Raw genomic sequence first — 20,246 nt, forward strand, 5'->3', positions numbered from 1 at the left:
TTATTTTAAAGTTATAAAGGTAAAATTTTATAAAACCGTTTTTATCTGTTTTCTTGCCCCCCAAACAGCCCAATAGATTGAAACGACTCAATATGATCTGCCCAATAAGCCCAAACGGTTAAATGGCCCAATATGGCTCTTGGGCCCAAACCCCCAAAACGGTGAAACGGTCAAATATGGCTATTTTCGGGATTTTCCCAAACAGTCCAATCGGTCAAACAGCCCAATAATGCTACTTTTTTAGGTTTATATACAAAACATTTTATATTAATATAAAAAACATAAATATTAAATATTAGATTAAAAAAATAAAAAACGAAACAAAATAAAACCTAAAACCAGATCCTAATAGATTCCCACTCCGAGACGTGTTTAAAATCACGTCCAACTTCGTGGCGGTAGTTGATGAGGGCGACTTGCTTCGTGTCCTCCTCCCCAAGGTCCTGCACTTGAGACTCCACAGCCTTGTAGAAACGCTCGAACATCTCACAGTTCAAGCGGATGACGCGGAACCTTGAAGATAACGCGTCGACGGTGCGGTTGTGGTCCGGACCACGTAGTTGTGCAAAATAACATTGCACAAGGACCCACAACCCCCCTGCCCTCGACACGGAGGATCGGTAATCGCCTCCTCCCATGCCTCACACAAAGCTATGTCTTCCAGTTCTGTCCACGGAGAAGAAGAAGAAGAAGATGCCATTTTCAGGTTGGATGAACGGTGGGTTTGAAGAACGGTGGATTTGAAAGGGTTGCTGAAATGGTGGATATTTGAAATGGTTGCTGAAACACCTTATGTGAACGGCATGGGTGGGGGTGAGGGGTATATATAGTGGGTTAAAAATTATAAATGGTTAGGATAAAACAAAGTTTACTGTTTAAACGGCTATTGGCTGCTTTATTATGTAATTTTTTTTGCATGGAAATTTACTGCAATTGTGGGTTCCTTTAATAACATATCCAATGTAAATCAATAAACTTTATTATTATTTAATACAAAGTACATAAAAAACATAACACGTAAAAATATAAACATAAACATTTAAACTAAAATTAAATACGCCAAACCGCTGAAGTAAATTGTCTTCAAATAACTACGCCAAACCGCTACTTCTGACTGGGTAGGAGATCGGGAAAAAAAGTAAAGTAAGAGTGAATCTATCTCTGCTTCCGAAATTTGCATCAAAACACCTAGCAATGATAAAGATGTTTCTTGAACTGGTAAGTTCCATCTACACATTGTTTACACATTGGCGTTGTTCGCAGTTTCTTCAACGATTCTGCAGCTTCGGTGATGTTTGTTGATTTGCGAAACGCTGGATACATTAAGCACATTAGTATAAGACCCAACTAACACATTGGCGAAACCCAAATGTGTTGTGATTCTCATCAACCACCCTAAATAGGCACAACCGTCATGTGCCGAACAACCCGTTTCATGCTTCAGGTGCCTTTGTAGATGAGTTCTTGAACACTTTGTAGTGATCAGAACACATGGACGGGGAAATCCGATGGCATCCTCAATTAATTTAAACAAATCATTTAATTTAAACAAATCATATTAAAGCTTAGGAAAACGTCATTTTCAATTAATTTAAACAAATCATTTTCAGAGGGTCTGACCATTTTTGGAAGGTGTGAAAACTATGGGGGTAAAGGATATTTTGAGAAGATGTTGAATGTAGAATAGGGTAAAGGATATTGTGAAGAAGAAGTTGTATATATAGGGGAAGAAATGGGTTCATTTAATGAAACCTGCTGTACATACCGGTATTTATTTTTATTTTATTTAACGGTTGAAACGGCTCAAACGTCTTAATCCAAGAAAATGTCTTAAAAACTTCTTAGAAGTTTGTGAAACGTCCTAGAAACAGTTGAAACGACTCAAACGTCTCGAGTTTTAGAGCAAACGTCTTAGTTGTCATCTGAAACGTCTCGAGTTTGGAGCGGAAGGAAACGTCTCGCGCCATGTGGAAACGTCTCGAACCATGTGAAGACATCTCAGCTAAGACTTCTGAGACCTTTCAAGCCAGCTTAACCAGCTAGCCATGTCGAAACGTCTCAAGCCACGTGAAGACGTCTCAGCTAAGACTTCTGAGACGTTCCAGGGTATGTCGGACATGTGTATGCATGTGATTGGTACATCATCAAGACGTTTGAACAATATGGCAGCGTCTCTACAAGACGTTTCCGTTGGTTAGTTTCAAAAGTTTGACCAATTCTTGGCTAATCTTGCTATTTCCCCTTTTTCTTTCTTTGACCCATATCCTGTCAATCAACAAAGAAAATGACAACTCTGGTGAAAGCTATGAATGATAAAGGAAAAAGGGGTCCCCTATAATTGTCTAGTAGTAATCTTAGGGCGAGCGGGGTGTATTCGGTAAAGGAAATCGGGGAGGAGGGATGCCGATCGGCAAAGCTCCGCCAACAAAAGCGGTGAAGAGAGAGAGGGCAGATATCGGTGGTGGGCTGCCGAAGAGGGGGGAGGAGAGAGGGAGGAGAGAGAGAGGAGAGAGGGAGACTTGGTCCAATCACATCTTTTCTTTTTTTCTTTTTTTTTTTTTTAAAAAAAAAAACCCAATTCACCTAAGAGGGGAGTGGCGCCATCAAATGGGGGTGTTAGGGGAGTTTAAGAGGGGAGTTGACGTGGCACACGGGGATTGGTTTGGCGTAAGAGAGGGGACTCACCTATTAGGTGAGCACCCCCTTCACCCTTATAAAACATGGTTGTCAAGGGTAAGGGTATGGTGTGCATGAAAAGGGGCATGTAGCATATATACATAAGGTAAAGGAGTAAACTGCCATTTTGGTCCCTGAGGTTTGGTTATTTTTGACACTTTAGTTCAAAACTCAAACCTTTTGCATCTGAGTCCCTGTGGTTTCAGTTTTATTGCCATTTTGGTCAAAAAATGAAATCAGGTCATACTTGTCTTATAAAATCCTGCAACTTTGTCATTTTCCTCAGGGGCAAATCAGGTCATATTTGTCTTATAAAATATGGTATTTATTTATAAAAAAGAAATGATCATTTTGCCCCTGCGGAAAATGACAAAATAACAGGATTTTATAAGACAAATATTACCTAATTTCATTTTTGGACCAAAATGGCACAGGGACCCAGATGCAAAAAGTTTGAGTTTTGCACTAAAGTGGCAAAATTGACCAAATCACATGGACTAAAATGGCAGTTTACTCTAAGGTAAAGTGTAGGAAAATTTGAGAGATGAGGTTGACGGTTATAGGAGTGAAGAAAGTCAAAGCCTACAAGCTTAAGTACATGCGCTACTTATTTATTATTATTATTATTAGATAATTGTAAACTCCATTCCACACTTGATTAAATAGGTTTATTTTAGTCAAAGTGTACATGGGAATGATATACCTGTGTTGTTCTAGTGGATATCAAGAATTTGATATTTAAACCAATCTACAAATTAAAATATATCAACTAAATCTATCTACTATAATAAAAGAAACCAAGTTTTGGACACGTGTCAATCATAGAGGGTATCCTCAAATCTATATTTATCTTATAGTAACAAAATAAATAAATAATAAATTAATATTAAATCTTTTAATACTTTAATAAAATATTATCCTTAAATCTAAATTGTTAATTTAATATATTTTTAAAACAAGTACCTCTCTTTCCTACTTATCTAATATTAAATATATAAATAATAAATTAATATTAAATGTTATCCTAATTTATTAAAAGTATAACTTTTTTTTATTAATTGGTATCCAAAATTATATTTATTCAACTCGTGTAAAACGCGGGGTTTTTAAAAATATAACTTTTTATTATTTACTATACAAAGTTATATTTATATAACACGTGTGATACACGAAGTTTTTAAAGAAATAACTTTTTATCATTTGCTATGTAAAATTAGATTTATTCAACACATGTAATACACGGGGTTTTTAAGGATACAATTTTTTTTTTATTATTTGGTATACAAAATTATATTTATTCAAACCCGACTATACACGAGTTTTTTAAAGATACGACGTTTTTAGTATTTAATATACAAAATTACATTTATTTAATATGTGTAATACACATGGTTTTTAAAGATATAACTCTTTTTTAATCTATTCAACACGTGTAACATACGGGGTTTTTAAGAATGTAATATTTTTATTATTTGGTAGATTTATTCAACCCGATTATACACGGGTTTTTTAAAGATACGACGTTTTTAGTATTTAGTATAAAAATTTACATTTATTTAATCTGTGTAATACACATGGTTTTTAAAGATATAACTATTTTTTATTATTTGATATATAAAATTACATTTATTTAACCCGTACAATATACTTGGTTCATAAAGATATAACTTTTTTATTATTTAATATATAAAATTACATTTGTTCAACCCGTGTATACACAGGGTTCTAACCTAGTTAGAGATATAATAAAATCCTGCTCCAGAAACTTATTGCCATACATATATGTGTCGTGTATGTATATTTGTATATGTTAGCATAGGCGTTTGGAATCCAAAAAAAAAAACCCGAAATTGCGTATACAGGTATAACAACTAGTCGCGATCTAAAACCATCGAATAACTACTAATCACTTTATGCATAGATAAAATAGTATCCGAATTTCAGATTTTATATCTTCGTATAATAACCATTTTCATTTGGTACAATTTTGATGTTACGCGATATGACGATATCTTACGGTTACCAAATGCAAACCCATGCATTTTATCGGATATTGATAGACTTTGTGGACTCAATTAATACGTAATTAAGCCTAAATCCTCGTAATTAGTTTCATAAAAAGTGCTTTAGTCGTACGGATTAAACAGTAATTTTTCTGGTTGTCACACCTAAATAGGTGCATTTCTAGTAAATAATCCATCAACATGAGACCAGTTATCAGTAGGGGACCGTTCGTATAAAATGAAATATAAATTTTTTATTAACTTGAATTACAAAACAGAAATGAAGAAAGGAGTAAATTACAATACAGTTACAACTGAAATAACAGATAAACAAGAACAAAATTACAAAACAGAAAGACGTTCTTAGCTGAGGATCATGTTAGACACGGGTCCCTTAAACAAATTTCGAGTGTCCCAAGAGAACTCGTTTGTTTCCGATATACAACTGGCTAAACAGTTGCACTGCCGGAGTTGACGAAACCCGAAGGTATACCTTGAAAAAAAAGAAGAAATAGAAAGAAGATTTTGCAGAGAAAGAGTTGCATAAGTTGGTGAAGTTCGGTGTGTCATATGCAGCAGGCTGCCCTCCTATTTATACTACAGGTTTGGATGAAACAGAAAAATGAATTAAATTGCATTAAACGTCTCTAATGCACTTTAATTCGTCATTTAATTCTCAGTCAAAATCGTTAACTTGTCTGTTCCAAATGCTGAAATGAAATTGCTCTATCATTAAAGGCTGAAAGCTTCTGTCGCGTGCGCGCGCACGCATGACAGGCACTCTGGTGAGCGCATGCCACTTTGACTCACATTAATGCACGATTATACAAGGCTGCACCACCCATGCGCGCGCACGCCTCGTCACCAGGGACCCTATACGATCACGTCACACAGTCGCGCCATATTGGCTCACTTTGGTGCGCCGGGTGCGCCACATTAGTGTACATGCACCCCTGTGCATAGACCAACATGGTCATGCTCCGTGCACCCGCCTGCAACGTCATGCGCCATTGGCGCGCAAACAAGCCTGGTCATACGCCATGCACCCATGCGTGCACCTGGTCCTTGCATCCACTGTGTTGAGCCACACGCGTGCGGTCAAAAATACAAAGGCGGCTCTCAAGCGGTTTGAAGTGCAAAGTACGCCATTAAAGCGTCAGATTGCGCCCATCGCCCACGTCACGTGCGCGGGTTAGGGTGCTCCGCACCCTTCGTGAGTACACTAATGTGTACTTTCATGAAACAATAAGGATGAAGTTTTCCCACTTAAATACCTTTTTAAGTTACATCTCTCCTCCTATGTGGGACAAGGTGCCACTTTCCCATTATTTCAACATTCAATGTTTCAAACACCAAACTTTGAGCATCGATATCTCATTCATCTTAGCTGCGTTTTGGACGCGAATTAGTTCGTTGCGAAGCTCTTCCAAGATAGAACACAAACCCACAAATAAATATATAAAATCCTCTCAGTTTCTTATATTTATTTCTTGTCCAAAATTAGGAAAAATGCATTTCCTAAATTTATGAAAATTGCTATTTTCACAAAATTTCCAACATTATTATTTCAACACTCATGCATAATTCTAGAGTAGATCTAGTCAAATGATTGAAATGTAGAGATTCAATTGTAACAACACCAACGAAATCAAAACATAAATAACAAATTAAGCAAACTTAGTTAATCTGAAATCAAAATTTCGCTCCTATATCACAATCATTAGTCACAAATAGATCCAATCAGTTGATTTAAAATTCAAAGTGATTATAGCAATTCAAGCAACTTAAATTTCGCTCCTATATCACAATCATTAGTCACAAACACCAACGGAATCAAAACATAGATTTTGAAGCGTATATAGCAATTCAAGCAACTTAAATGAATCTGAAATCAAAATTGGGTGCATATAGCCCAAGCATTAACTTCAATTTGCTAAATCAAAACTTAAATCAAACACGACTTGTAACAAAAGATGAATTTCTAGAAAAACATGAAGATAATGTTTATTTACCGTGCGCCATGTATTGTAATGCGAGGACCCTGCACTTGTGTTCGAAGAGGCTTTGGCTTATGATTCTACGCCCAAATCTAACCCTTCCGAATTTATAAGAAAATGATAGGGGCTAAAGTTGTGGGCACGTTACATTCACCTCTCTTCGATGACACTTGTCATGATTATTTTTGCCAAATCAGCTCAAGAAACCCTTAACGACATCATTTTCTGACAATTTTGTTTCATGTGAGTGTTTGTGTCGAGTGACATGAAAATTGTGAAACCAAATATCCGGTTCTTTAATTATTTAAATTATAATTGTTTAAACTTAGGTGTCCAACAAACTTTCAATTTTAAGTTACTATTATATTACAGTAGAACCTCTATAATTTAATACTCAATAAAACTAATAATTTGTCAGGTCCCGGACCAGTACAAAATTAGACCCGAATCCATAAAATAATAAGATAATAAATTTTTTTGAAATCCCAGTGTAAGGACCAGTACAAAATTAGACCCGAATCCATAAAATAATAAGATAATAAATTTTTTTGAAATCCCAGTGTAAATATATTGGTTCTAGTGAAACTATATATTAATAATTACTAAAATATTCTAAAATTCTAGGATTGTCTAGTAAAAAATTAATCTATTGTCACTTTTTTTTTTTTTTTTTTTTTTTGTGAACTTCAAATCTATATTGAGTTCATCTTTAAATCTTCTCGTTGCACTTAAGAGTTGAGGCATTGTATTCTCGTATTGCAACAAAAAGTTGTGAGGAGTTGTTGCCGCTTGCTCACGAATATAAGCCAACTCTTTAAATTAATAATTTATTAATTTATCGATATAATAATATCTCACTAAATTAATAACATACCCCGGTCCCAACATTATTACTTTATAGAGGTATTACTGCATGTTGAGTGTTACCCTCCATTAAATGGCGTAGCTTAACCAAAAGTTCCGCAGGGGGAAGAAAGTCATGGGACTCAATTTATATATTGTATAAATATTTAGGCAAAAAAATGGGGAGCGATCCTATAGAATTTTAAAATTTCGGACGAAAAAAAAAAGAAATTTTACACTTCTAACAAAAATATTGGGGGGGGGGGGTGCACCCCCCGGTTCCCACTAAGCTGCGCCACTGCAGAGTGGCTCTCAATGCTGCCCATCCCTATCATGTTCATGGTCCCAATCTTGTTCCGGTTTCCTACCCTTTTTCAAATTCCGATTTCTTTCTCGTGTCTCTGTTCTAGCTCCAACTGTGTTGTCATCATTGATCACAATTCCAATCGGGGTTTACTAGTTTCTTGTTATGAGAAATTTTTAGATCTCCCCAATGCCGCTATCACCTACAAAGACTCCGATTAGAGTTCTTAGCAAGTTTGCTACCGTAACTCCTACAATCGTGCCACCATCATTGCCACGACACGCTGGTGCGCGAGGGCACGTATCTCATAGGTTTTCCATCGGATTTCTTCTGTAGCTAAGAATCACCCATGCCGTTGATGTTGCCGAAACAGTGCTATCGGTCTCCGTTTCGGCCCAACTTCAATCTTCTAAATTTTCTAAATGTCCCAGGCCATTGCTAGCTTCCGGGTAAAAACCCTAACTTAGTTTAAATGCGTCAATTATTCCTTTAATTATATTACTAGTGGGGAACCCGCGCGTTGCGGCGGAGTCGACAATACGAGGCGGAAACATAATTCAAACCTTAAAATGATAGAAAAAATCTTATATAAGTTTTAAAATGTAATACATAAAACAAAATGAAGTTGCGTTACATAGAGCTGTATCTGTAGAGCTGTAGAAGGATCCATACAAATTCTCATCATATATTATTCTGTATAAAACATAAAATAGAAAAAAAAAGTAATAACAAAAAAAGAAAAAAAGGTAGAATGTGAATTCACAACGAGCATGAAATGTTAATGTTCTACCGCAACAGATTGCTTTAAGGTTTTATCCAATATATGAAACAAGTGGCGAACCCTCAACACCTTCAACATTTTAAAAATGAAGACCAGTTAGCTAGGATATATGGTTTTCTTTTTTACAAATAAAGCAGCTTAAATGTTGTGCATGTAAGTGGAATAAAAAGGCACCAATTGTGTTAAGAAGCCGTCAGATGCACCCACACGCCTAGCTAAGTTTTCAACTGTGAAAATAGAAGTTTAGGGATGACCTCAAAAAGTGCGGTTAAAGGTGCATATGGAAATGCATCCATTATGAACTGTTCTAGCTTGTATCCAACCGTTTGCCCATGGAACGATGGGATTTTCTTTTCGAATCTCGGCCAGATGATATATGTCATTTTGCCCAAAATAAAACTATTAGACTTTACCAACCCGAAAACCCGGCGGGTTGACCCAAACCAACCCGTCTAACTAAACATGTTCGCTAAACATGCCGAAATGAATGAGAAAATTCAAATGTTGTCACAAAACCCGCCACCAACTTAAAATGCATTGAATTTTATTATATTGCTTTTAGATAATTTGGGTTTCTATCGTGTTAAGTTTGGTTATGTTTGAATTATTTGGATTTTTATCGTGTTGCATTCGGTTATGTTTGGATGATTTGGATCTTTAGTATGGGTTTTTAATATTTATTGTTATGTTTGAATTATTATGTTATATGGTTTGAGTATTTATTTTTAGTTTTAGTTTTTTATATTTATGAAATTTGAATATAATATTTATAAATGAAAAATAGAAAACAATATAAAAAAATATTTGAAAAATTCCAAGCAAATCGCGTAGCTAAATTTGTTGCAAAGACCTTCTAAAATTGATAGCTATATCCGTAGCAAAGTCAAGCGAAATTCGTAACTAAATTCCGTTGCAGAATTGTAGCAAAACACTACAAAATTTTGTAGCCAAATCATAGTGAATTCGTAGCTAAAGTATGTAGCAAACCCGATAACAAAAAATGTAGCAACTTTCGTAGCAAAAAAAATGTAAAAGGTAGCAAATTCTCGTGTAAACGATAGCAAGTTCGTAGTTAAATTTTGTAGCAAAAACATTGCAAATTATCATAGCCAACCCATTCGTAGCAAAACTAGTCCGTAGCTAAAAATAACCATAGCTAAAAGTATTCCTAGCTAAAAACATCCGTAGCTAAAATTTCCATAGCTACTAGTATCCGTAGCTAAAAACTACCGTAGCTAAAAACAATCGTAGCTAAAAACCCATAGTAAAATTTCGTAGCAACCTTCTTCATAGCAAATTCGTGGCTAAAATACCGACGCCATTTTTTGTAGCTAAATTTGTCGCAAACATAATTTCCGTAGCTAAAGTTCGTAGCAAATAATTTCGCAACGGGAGTTGTAGCTACCAACCAAATCCGTAGCAAACACCCTTTTTGCTACGGATTTGGCCGGAGCAAATGCCTATTTTTGTAGTAGTAGTAATTGCTGTAAAGTCTCTCAGAAGTATATGTATAGAAGTATATGTATACCTGACACTTGGAGTAGAAACTTGTAAACTTCTCTAATAAAACTTACACATCACATTTGGTAAAAAGATTTGTGCATGCCTCTTCGACAACCTCAACCTGAAACGGAAAAGGGTGTAAGCGAATTTGCAACTCTAGTATGATTACCCATGCGTTGCGGCGGAGTGCGTTAAATGCATTACATGTTCAAACCATTCAACTCAGCAACAATTAATACCTATATATAAACTTGTCTTTTTTGACCTGTTATGTGACCAAGCCATTTGCCTTGCACTCTATTACGCGCCTCGGCGGGTTTTGACCCAAATCAGGTCTCGTTCTGTCGTTCTTTCTATTCACCAGACCCGAGTTGTTCCACGTCTGCTGTATTCTAGTTGGACTTGTCATTTACCATCCGTCGCACCTGCTCAAGAAGCCATAATACGTCATAGATTTCAACCCCAATCCGCACACATATAAATGCGGGTCAACCCAACTTGACACAAACAACTTATGGCATGTCTCACTCGAGTGTGGTGATCGTGGTGTAGGTTTCTTGAACTTCTTTGAATATCCAATCTTGATAATTGTCACACCCCGACCACGTAAAACAACAAAACGTGACGGAAACGTTGGGGAGTGTTGTAACAGAATCATTGTTTCACAACCACGGATTAAACAATTTCGTTTTATTGAATTAAATGTATTACAATGTCTTACCAACAAAGAAAATATAACATAGTTAACTAGTCTTGCATCTTTTAATGTCACTAAGGCCTCGTCAAATCCTATGTGAGCATACACAAATACCATCATCAAATATCATCAACTATAGTACCTAAAACACATGTGAAAATACGTCAGCATAAAAATGCCGGCGAGTACATAGGTTTTATGTGAGTGTCAGATTCATGGCTCGTTTTACATGTTGCAATGCTTATTTAAAAACAAACCTTATTTTGAAAAGTATTAGCATTGCGACATAATTAACCAACTCAAATCAAGTTGATTATAATTTATAAAAATCTCTTAGCCATGATTCTTAACTCCAAAACATTTGTTTAATTAAGCCCAAAATGGAAATCGTTTTTGAAATAACAACTCGAATAGTACACACACACACACACACACACACACATATATATATATATATATATATATATACATATATATATATATATATATATTGTTAGAAAAACCATGTAATATAACTTTGTTTTGATAACAATTGCCCAAGTAATCTAGATAACGCAACGATATATAATGTATTAAAAGCACTTATATATAGGAAGTACCAGCAGCGTATCCACCATGCTTTTAACACATTACACCCGCCCCGTTACCTAATCACTTCCCTAACCCAACGGTTCAAACAGATTTCAAACGGTTCATGTCAATCAAACGGTTACAAACGGTTCGCATAGTCAAGTAGTCACAAACGGTTCACATAATCAAACGGTTACAAATGGTTCACATAATCCAATGGTTACAAACGGTTCACATAGTCAAATGATCACAAACGGTTCACAATGTCAAACGGTTACAACGGTTCAAAATGTAAAACAATGTGTCCATATGCTAGATGAGCATATGAAACAAAATGTAATGTAAAACAATGTACTAAGTATGCGCTAAATGAACATACGTAGCATAAAAACATAATGAAATCATGTACTAATAGTGTACTAATGAAAATAGCAAGTATATGATATGAAAACATGAAAGTAACAAGTAGGCACATGTGTTTCACCCCAAAACAGTTTGAAAAAAGTAAAAGAGAGGACTATGTACTCACTTGAGAGTGCTTAGAAGTCTTGAACAACAACCAACCAAAGCTAGAGGGATCACGAAAATCAAACGACACCTAATATAGGTAACTACATAAATAACCGGACCTAAATCAGGAGATTGGATAGAATAAGGTTTCGTAAACCAAATGAGTGTTGGAACTCATATGATATGGTTTAACAAAGCCTACATTCTAAAATGAAACCTAACCTAAGTGCTTACGACCCATTACGACCCGTTTAGGTAGCTAACGCTACTTTAACGCGTCCTTCGCGTAAAACGCGTTCGGACCGCCTAACTAGTCCTATGATAAGTAACATATGCCTTAACATGTCTAATAATGTTGCCTAATCAGATTAGATGTCAAAAATTATGTTACATATGTTTAAAATGAATTTTGGCGCAAAAAGGGCATTTTGGTAATTTTCCTAAGGCATATATACTACCTATCATACAACTAACTAAACGCCGTGACCATAAGGTATAACCTCAGGAGGTTATTCCCTATACAACTATGGTCACCTAATGTGTTTGGTCGGATCCTAATGATCGACAAAACGTGTCGGGTTCGAAAGTATAAGCGATTGTTTAGATCGCTTACCTTACGACCCTATATAAGCACAAATCTAAAAGTGACAAGCAAAACATGTTAAAACATGCTTAAAGAGGTCTGAAAACAGGTTTGGTATCAAAACAAACGGTTTTGATACCTAAAAGTAGTTTGGTTACAAAATACGCAAGAATACGCATTTTGGCCGAAACTACGACTCGCCACTATGCCTAGATAACGTGGTAATCAGTAGGTATAGTCACAAGAGACTAAAACCATCATGATTACGCTCAGGTTATGAAGTTCAAACGAACTTCATGTTGACTATAAACTGGTCAAAGCAGAAAGTCAAACACAGTTTGACTTCCATGCGAAAAAGAACGAAAGAGAACTTACAAAAGGTCCAAGAACGGAAGTTTGACCCGATTATTCTCAGGTATGAAGTGAAAGCACTTCAACTTAGAGAGCAATCAGATCAAGGTGTGAAGAATGCAAATGAGGAAGATGGGTATTTATAGTTTTTGCACAACCGTTTAGAACGTTCATCGTAAAACGAGATTCGATCTCATCCGTACACATGTGCCCATGGTTTTGTGGAACCATGGGAGCCCCTAGTTTCATTAAAACCATGTGCAAATGAGGGGAACAGCTGGAACAAGCTGGAATTTAGATTTTTCATTTTGGTCCCTTCCTAAGATAACTATGGCAGATTTTCAATTTTGGTCCCTGAATGTGCAAAACATGGTTTTTGATGCATTTTTGACACGTTTAAGCCCTGTTAATCCCATTTCACAGCTCTAAAATGAAGTTAAAGTGTAGGGAACATGAAACATGCACAAAAATATCTCGGATTTCGGTTCGTTTGGTCGTACGGTTGCGTTGTTCGGTTAATTACGACGAAACACGAATGAATGCGAAAAACGATCCAAATTACGCGACGAATGGAATTTTATCATGCCAATCACTAAAATAAAATATTTTAATGATTACATAAAGTTTTTGGATGTTCGGATGTTTTCAGAACGTAAGATATGCGCGAAAATGCAAACTTTTGTACTTTTTGACGCTTTTAGTCCCTGAATGAGCATAAAGTTTATTTTAGCACACCGAACCCCTCAAAGCCTATTTCTAAGCTATGTAAAGGATATTTAGGGTGTGTTTAACTTATGATCAACTTCCGGATTGTTCGTTACAGTACAAATCGGCATACTTTCGCAGTTTGTTGAATTTAGTCCCTGTAAGCGAATAAGCTTGATTTCGGCATACCAAACCATCCAAAACTTATTTCTAAGTTATGTAAAGGTTATTTAAGGTATGTTAAGTCTATGTCATTGTTCCGGGGTGTTTGTTGCATTAAACTGGTTATATTCACGCATCAGATTGCGTATAACCTTCCAGAAAGCGATTTAAAGCCCGAAATCGAACAAGAATTGACATGTGCAAACGATACACATATTTTTACAAATCCCAAGTATGAAACATAATATTTCATACACATATTTTTACAAATCCCAAGTATGAAACATAATATTTCATTGATTTGGTTTTTGTTTGATGGTCACGGAGGCACAGGTGTCACAGTTTCCCCTACTTTAGGAAATTTCGTCCCGAAATTTATTCGTCGGAGTCTGTCTGTGACTTTGTGTCAAATAACCACCAGAGATATGCAAGGCAAAAATCCTGTCATTTCTTTAACAGACATTCTTCAGAAACGAAAATGAACGGACGGAGTCATTTTCCACAACGAGTATTCTTCAGAAGCGGAAATGAAGGAATAAACAAACGAAGATTCATTTCCTCAATGGACAATCTTCAGAAAAGAAAATGAACAGACGGAGTCATTTTCAACGGGTGTTTCATCAGAAATGGAAATGAAGGAATAAACAAACGGAGATTCATTTCCTCAACGGACAATCTTCAGAAACGAAAATGAACAGACGGAGTCATTTTCAACGGGTGCTTCATCAGAAACGGAAATGAAGGAATAAACAAACGGAGATTCATTTCCTCAACGGACAATCTTCAGAAACGAAAATGAACAGACGGGGTCATTTTCAACAGGTGCTTCATCAGAAACGGAAATGAAAAGGATAAACAAACGGATATTCATTTCCTCAACGGACAATCTTCAGAAACAAAAATGAACAGACGGAGTCATTTTCAATGGTTGCTTCCTCAGAAACGGAAATGAAAAGGATTAACAAACGGATATTCATTTCCTCAACGGACAATCTTCAGAAACGAAAATGAACAGACGGAGTCATTTTCAACGATTGCTTCCTTAGAAACGGAAATGAAAAGGATTAACAAATGGATATTCATTTCCTCAACGGACAATCTTCAGAAACGAAAATGAACTGACGGAGTCATTTTCAACGGTTGCTTCCTCAGAAACGGAAATGAAAAGGGTAAACAAACGGATATTCATTTCCTCAACGGACAATCTTCAGAAATGAAAATGAACAAACGGGGTCATTTTCAACGGTTGCTTCCTCAGAAATGGAAATGAAAAGGATAAACAAACGTATATTCATTTCCTCAACGGACAATCTTCAGAAACGAAAATGAACCGACAGAGTCATTTTCAACGGTTGCTTCCTCAGACACGGAAATGAAAAGGGTTAACTCTAGATACATGACAAAACTTGCTGTGGTTTCTATGCACTAAATTCCATAATTATGTACGCGTCCATAATTACGGAATTCCTTGCACAGTTCGCACAGTGCATTTCATAATGTGTAGGGGAAGAAAATCAAACCTGTGATGAGTGTGGCTAGACTACCATAGGGTCCTTTTAATTAGATCGAAAAATGATCACTTTAATTTGACCACCAAGGAGTCTTTTCAGCTATATCATCACATGATATTGCTAACCAGATTTTTGGATCAATCTGTTTAACTAGACCACTCAAGGGGTCTAATTTATGGAATAGTACTTCATAACCCAAGGTACTTAACTACAACGTAGAAGTCCATTAAGGATTTAAGATAGTACCTTTGGATATCCTACTATGAATCCCTTATACGAAGATATGGAAGATTCTATGAGGATTTGGATAACAGAAATTTGGATCACACAAAAACATAAAAGGGAACACATAAGCACATAATCACATAATTGATTAACTTGACCTTTAATTTGTTATCTTTGGACACGGACATTTAAAGCACACCAGGAATCCAATCCGTGGATTTCATTTGGCACTGTAATCATTTTAAAGAATCTATCTATGAAGATAGGAAAATCTTAATAGGAATTCTGCTTTGTCCTTATTGAATTGTAATGTACGTATTGAATCATACAAAGAATTCAATCAAGGGCTCCGATGAACGTTACCCATCCACAAGCATCTAATTATGAGGATAGAAAGATCCTATATGGATTTTGGAATTTGTGTAACGAGAGGTGTTTCGACACCTTGCACTAGGCGTGCTTAAGTCGATACACAAGGTAGAAAGTTCATGAGGTTGAGGCGCTAGATATGCCAAGGCGACATATGAAGCAGAATTTGAAGGTCGAGCACCAGCAGGATAAGTAACAGCTTTGCTTTGGATTGCAAAGCGGCACTTGTTAACCAAATGTCCCCATCATCCGCCGTGGGCACATTTGAAACAGGGTATTCGATTCGGATGATGACGGTGGCATTGATTTCACCAAGGAGCAGTTCCCTTATACGGCTTCATCCCTGAGGTGAGTCATGGTGATAGCTAAATCAACGGTCCTCTAGAGTACGATGCCTATTCGCTGGGTAATTGCAGCACCTGGTTCTGACATTTGAGTGTTGTTGCGATGAAGAGGCATCTTGAAGATAATGGGAGGCATAGGAGGAAACAAGCGAAAGATAGTCAAAAGAGAATAATACGCCTGAAGATTGTGACCATTAGTTTGTTACCAAAGGCGAACAAATGAGACAGTGACTAATCAAAGTAAGTGGGTCAATATAATGTATCGCGAAGACATGCTCGCCTATAAGTGGACACTCACCCTAAGAGTTCCCAGGTAAGAGTGACTGGTCCGATACTGCATATTTGTATGAACACTCTAGCCTTAGACAGAAGACCCAGGGTACAGGCACCCACTCTTCCAGTTTGCATATGTTCACATTATTTAGACCCAAACTTTGATGAGATTTTGAAAACCTAAAGGGTTTGAAACCTTATAACAAAGGGTTCAAAACCTAGTAATCAATCATCCTAGAACAGGTAATTAGTTTTCAAAGCGGATTCGAATTTATGTTCTTATTGTGGCTGCTGCCTAAGGATAGGCAACGATATTGTTTTATGTCTAAACGCAAGTAAACTTGCGTTAGGATCCTAGGAAGGTTATAGTCTAGGTCAAAGCATTACTAATAACCTAATTCCCTATAACCATTGGCTCTGATACCAACTTTTCTGTTACACCCCGACCACGTAAAACAACAAAACGTGGCGGAAACGTCGGGGAGTGTTGTAACAGAATCATTGTTTCACAACCATGGATTAAACAATTTCGTTTTATTGAATTAAATGTATTACAATGTCTTATCAACAAAGAAAATATAACATAGTTAACTAGTCTTGCATCTTTTAATGTCACTAAGGCCTCGTCAAATCCTGTGTGAGCATACACAAATATCATCATCAAATATCATCAACTATAGTACCTAAAACACATGTGAAAATACGTCAGCATAAAAATGCCGGCGAGTACATAGGTTTTATGTGAGTGTCAGATTCATGGCTCGTTTTACATGTTGCAATGCTTATTTAAAAACAAACCTTATTTTGAAAAGTATTAGCATTGCGACATAATTAAACAACTCAAATCAAGTTGATTATAATTTATAAAAATCTCGTAGCCATGATTCTTAACTCCAAAACATTTGTTTAATTAAACCCAAAATGGAAATCGTTTTTGAAATAAAAACTCGAATAGTATATATATATACTGTTAGAAAAACCATGTAATATAACTTTGTTTTGATAACAATTGCCCAAGTAATCTAGATAACGCAATGATATATAATGTATTAAAAGCACTTATATATAGGAAGTACCAGCGGCGTATCCACCAGGCTTTTAACACATTATACCCGCCCCGTTACCTAATCACTTCCCTAACCCAACGGTTCAAACAGATTTCCAACGGTTCATGTCAATCAAACGGTTACAAACGGTTCGCATAGTCAAGTAGTCACAAACGGTTCACATAATCAAACGGTTACAAATGGTTCACATAATCCAATGGTTACAAACGGTTCACATAGTCAAATGATCACAAACGGTTCACATAGTCAAACGGTTACAACGGTTCAAAATGTAAAACAATGTGTCCATATGCTAGATGAGCATATGCATCAAAATGTAATGTAAAACAATGTACTAAGTATGCACTAAATGAACATACGTAGCATAAAAACATAATGAAATCATGTACTAATAGTGTACTAATGAAAATAGCAAGTATATGATATGAAAACATGAAAACATGAAAGTAACAAGTAGGCACATGTGTTTCACCCCAAAACAGTTTGAAAACAGTAAAAGAGGGGATTATGTACTCACTTGAGGGTGCGTAGAAGTCTTGAACAACAACCAAGCAAAGCTAGAGGGATCACGGAAATCAAACGACACCTAATATAGGTAACTACATAAATAACCGGACCTAAATCGGGAGATTGGATAGAACAAGCTTTCGTAAACCAAATGAGTGTTGGAACTCATATGATATGGTTTAACAAAGCCTACATTCTAAAATGAAACCTAACCTAAGTGATTACGACCCATTACGACCCGTTTAGGTAGCTAACGCTACTTTAACGCGTCGTTCGCGTAAAACGCGTTTGGACCGCCTAACTAGTCCTATGATTAATAACATATGCCTTAACATGTCTAATAATTTTGCCTAATCAGTTTAGATGTCAAAAATTATGTTACATATGTTTAAAATGAATTTTGGCGCAAAAAGGGCATTTTGGTAATTTTCCTAAGGCATATATACTACCTATCATACAACTAACTAAACGTCGTGACCATAAGGTATAACCTCAAAAGGTTATTCCCTATACAACTATGGTCACCTAATGTGTTTGGTCGGATCCTAATGATCGACCAAACGGGTCGGGTTCGAAAGTATAAGCGATTGTTTAGATCGCTTACCTTACGACCCTATATAAGCACAAATCTAAAAGTGACGAGCTAAACATGTTAAAACATGCTTAATGAGGTTTGAAAACAGGTTTGGTATCAAAACAAACGGTTTTGATATCTAAAAGTAGTTTGGTTACAAAATACGCAAGAATACGCATTTTGGCCGAAACTATGACTCGCTACTATGCCTAGATAACGTGGTAATCAATAGGTATAGTCACAAGAGACTAAAACCATCGTGATTACGCTCAGGTTATGAAGTTCAAACGAACTTCATGTTGACCATAAACTGGTCAAAGCAGAAAGTCAAACACAGTTTGACTTCCACGCGAAAAAGAATGAAAGAGAACTTACAAAAGGTCCAAGAACGGAAGTTTGACCCGATTATTCTCAGGTAGGTATGAAGTGAAAGCACTTCAACTTAGAGAGCAATCAGATCAAGGTGTGAAGAATGCAAATGAGGAAGATGGGTATTTATAGTTTTTGCACAACCGTTAAGATCGTTCATCGTAAAACGAGATTCGATCTCATCCGTACACATGTACCCATGGTTTTGTGAAACCATGGGAGCCCCTAGTTTCATTAAAACCATGTGCAAATGAGGGGAACAGCTGGAACAAGCAGGAATTTAGATTTTTCATTTTGGTCCCTTCCTAAGATAACTATGGCAGATTGTCAATTTTGGTCCCTGAATGTGCAAAACATGGTTTTTGATGCATTTTTGACACGTTTAAGCCCCGTTAATCCCATTTCAAAACTCTAAAATGAATTTACAGTATAGGGAACATGAAACATGCTCAAAAATATCTCGGATGTCGGTTCGTTTGGTCGTACGGTTGCGTTGTTCGGTTAATTACGACGAAACACGAACGAATGCGAAAAACGATCCAAATTATGCGACGAATGGAATTTTATCATGCCAATCACTAAAATAAAATATTTTAATGATTACATAAAGTTTTTGGATGTCCGGATATATTCAGAATGTAAGATATGCGCGAAAAGGCAAACTTATGTACTTTTTGACGCTTTTAGTCCCTGAAAGAGCATAAAGTTTATTTTAGCACACCGAACCCCTCAAAGCCTATTTCTAAGCTATGTAACGGATATTTAGGGTGTGTTTAACTTATGATCAAGTTCTGGATTGTTCGGTACAGTACAAATCGGCATACTTTCGCATTTTATTGAATTTAGTCCCTGTAAGCGAATAAGCTTGATTTTGGCATACCAAACCATCCAAAACTTATTTCTACGTTATGTAAAGGTTATTTAAGGTATGTTAAGCCTATGTCATTGTTCCGGGGTGTTTGTTGCATTAAACTGGTTATATTCACGCATCAGATCGCGTATAACCTTACAGAAAGCGATTTAAAGCCCGAAATCGAACAAGAATTGACATGTGCAAATGATACACATATTTTTACAAATCCCAAGTATGAAACATAATATTTCATTGATTTGGTTTTTGTTTGATGGTCACGGAGGCACAGGTGTCACAATAATCCTACCCAAAAGTTCCTGAAAGTCATGTGACCCACAGTTGCTGAAAATATATTGACAATCTTTATTATAAATGATATTCATACATAACATAAGTTATTGTATAGTATTAATCAGCTTTATATATGAACAAAATGAGATAGTTACAAATGAAATCGAAATAAATCATA

The sequence above is a fragment of the Helianthus annuus genome, chromosome 5 (genome assembly GCF_002127325.2).
Source record: "Helianthus annuus cultivar XRQ/B chromosome 5, HanXRQr2.0-SUNRISE, whole genome shotgun sequence".
Taxonomy (NCBI): Eukaryota; Viridiplantae; Streptophyta; class Magnoliopsida; order Asterales; family Asteraceae; genus Helianthus; species Helianthus annuus.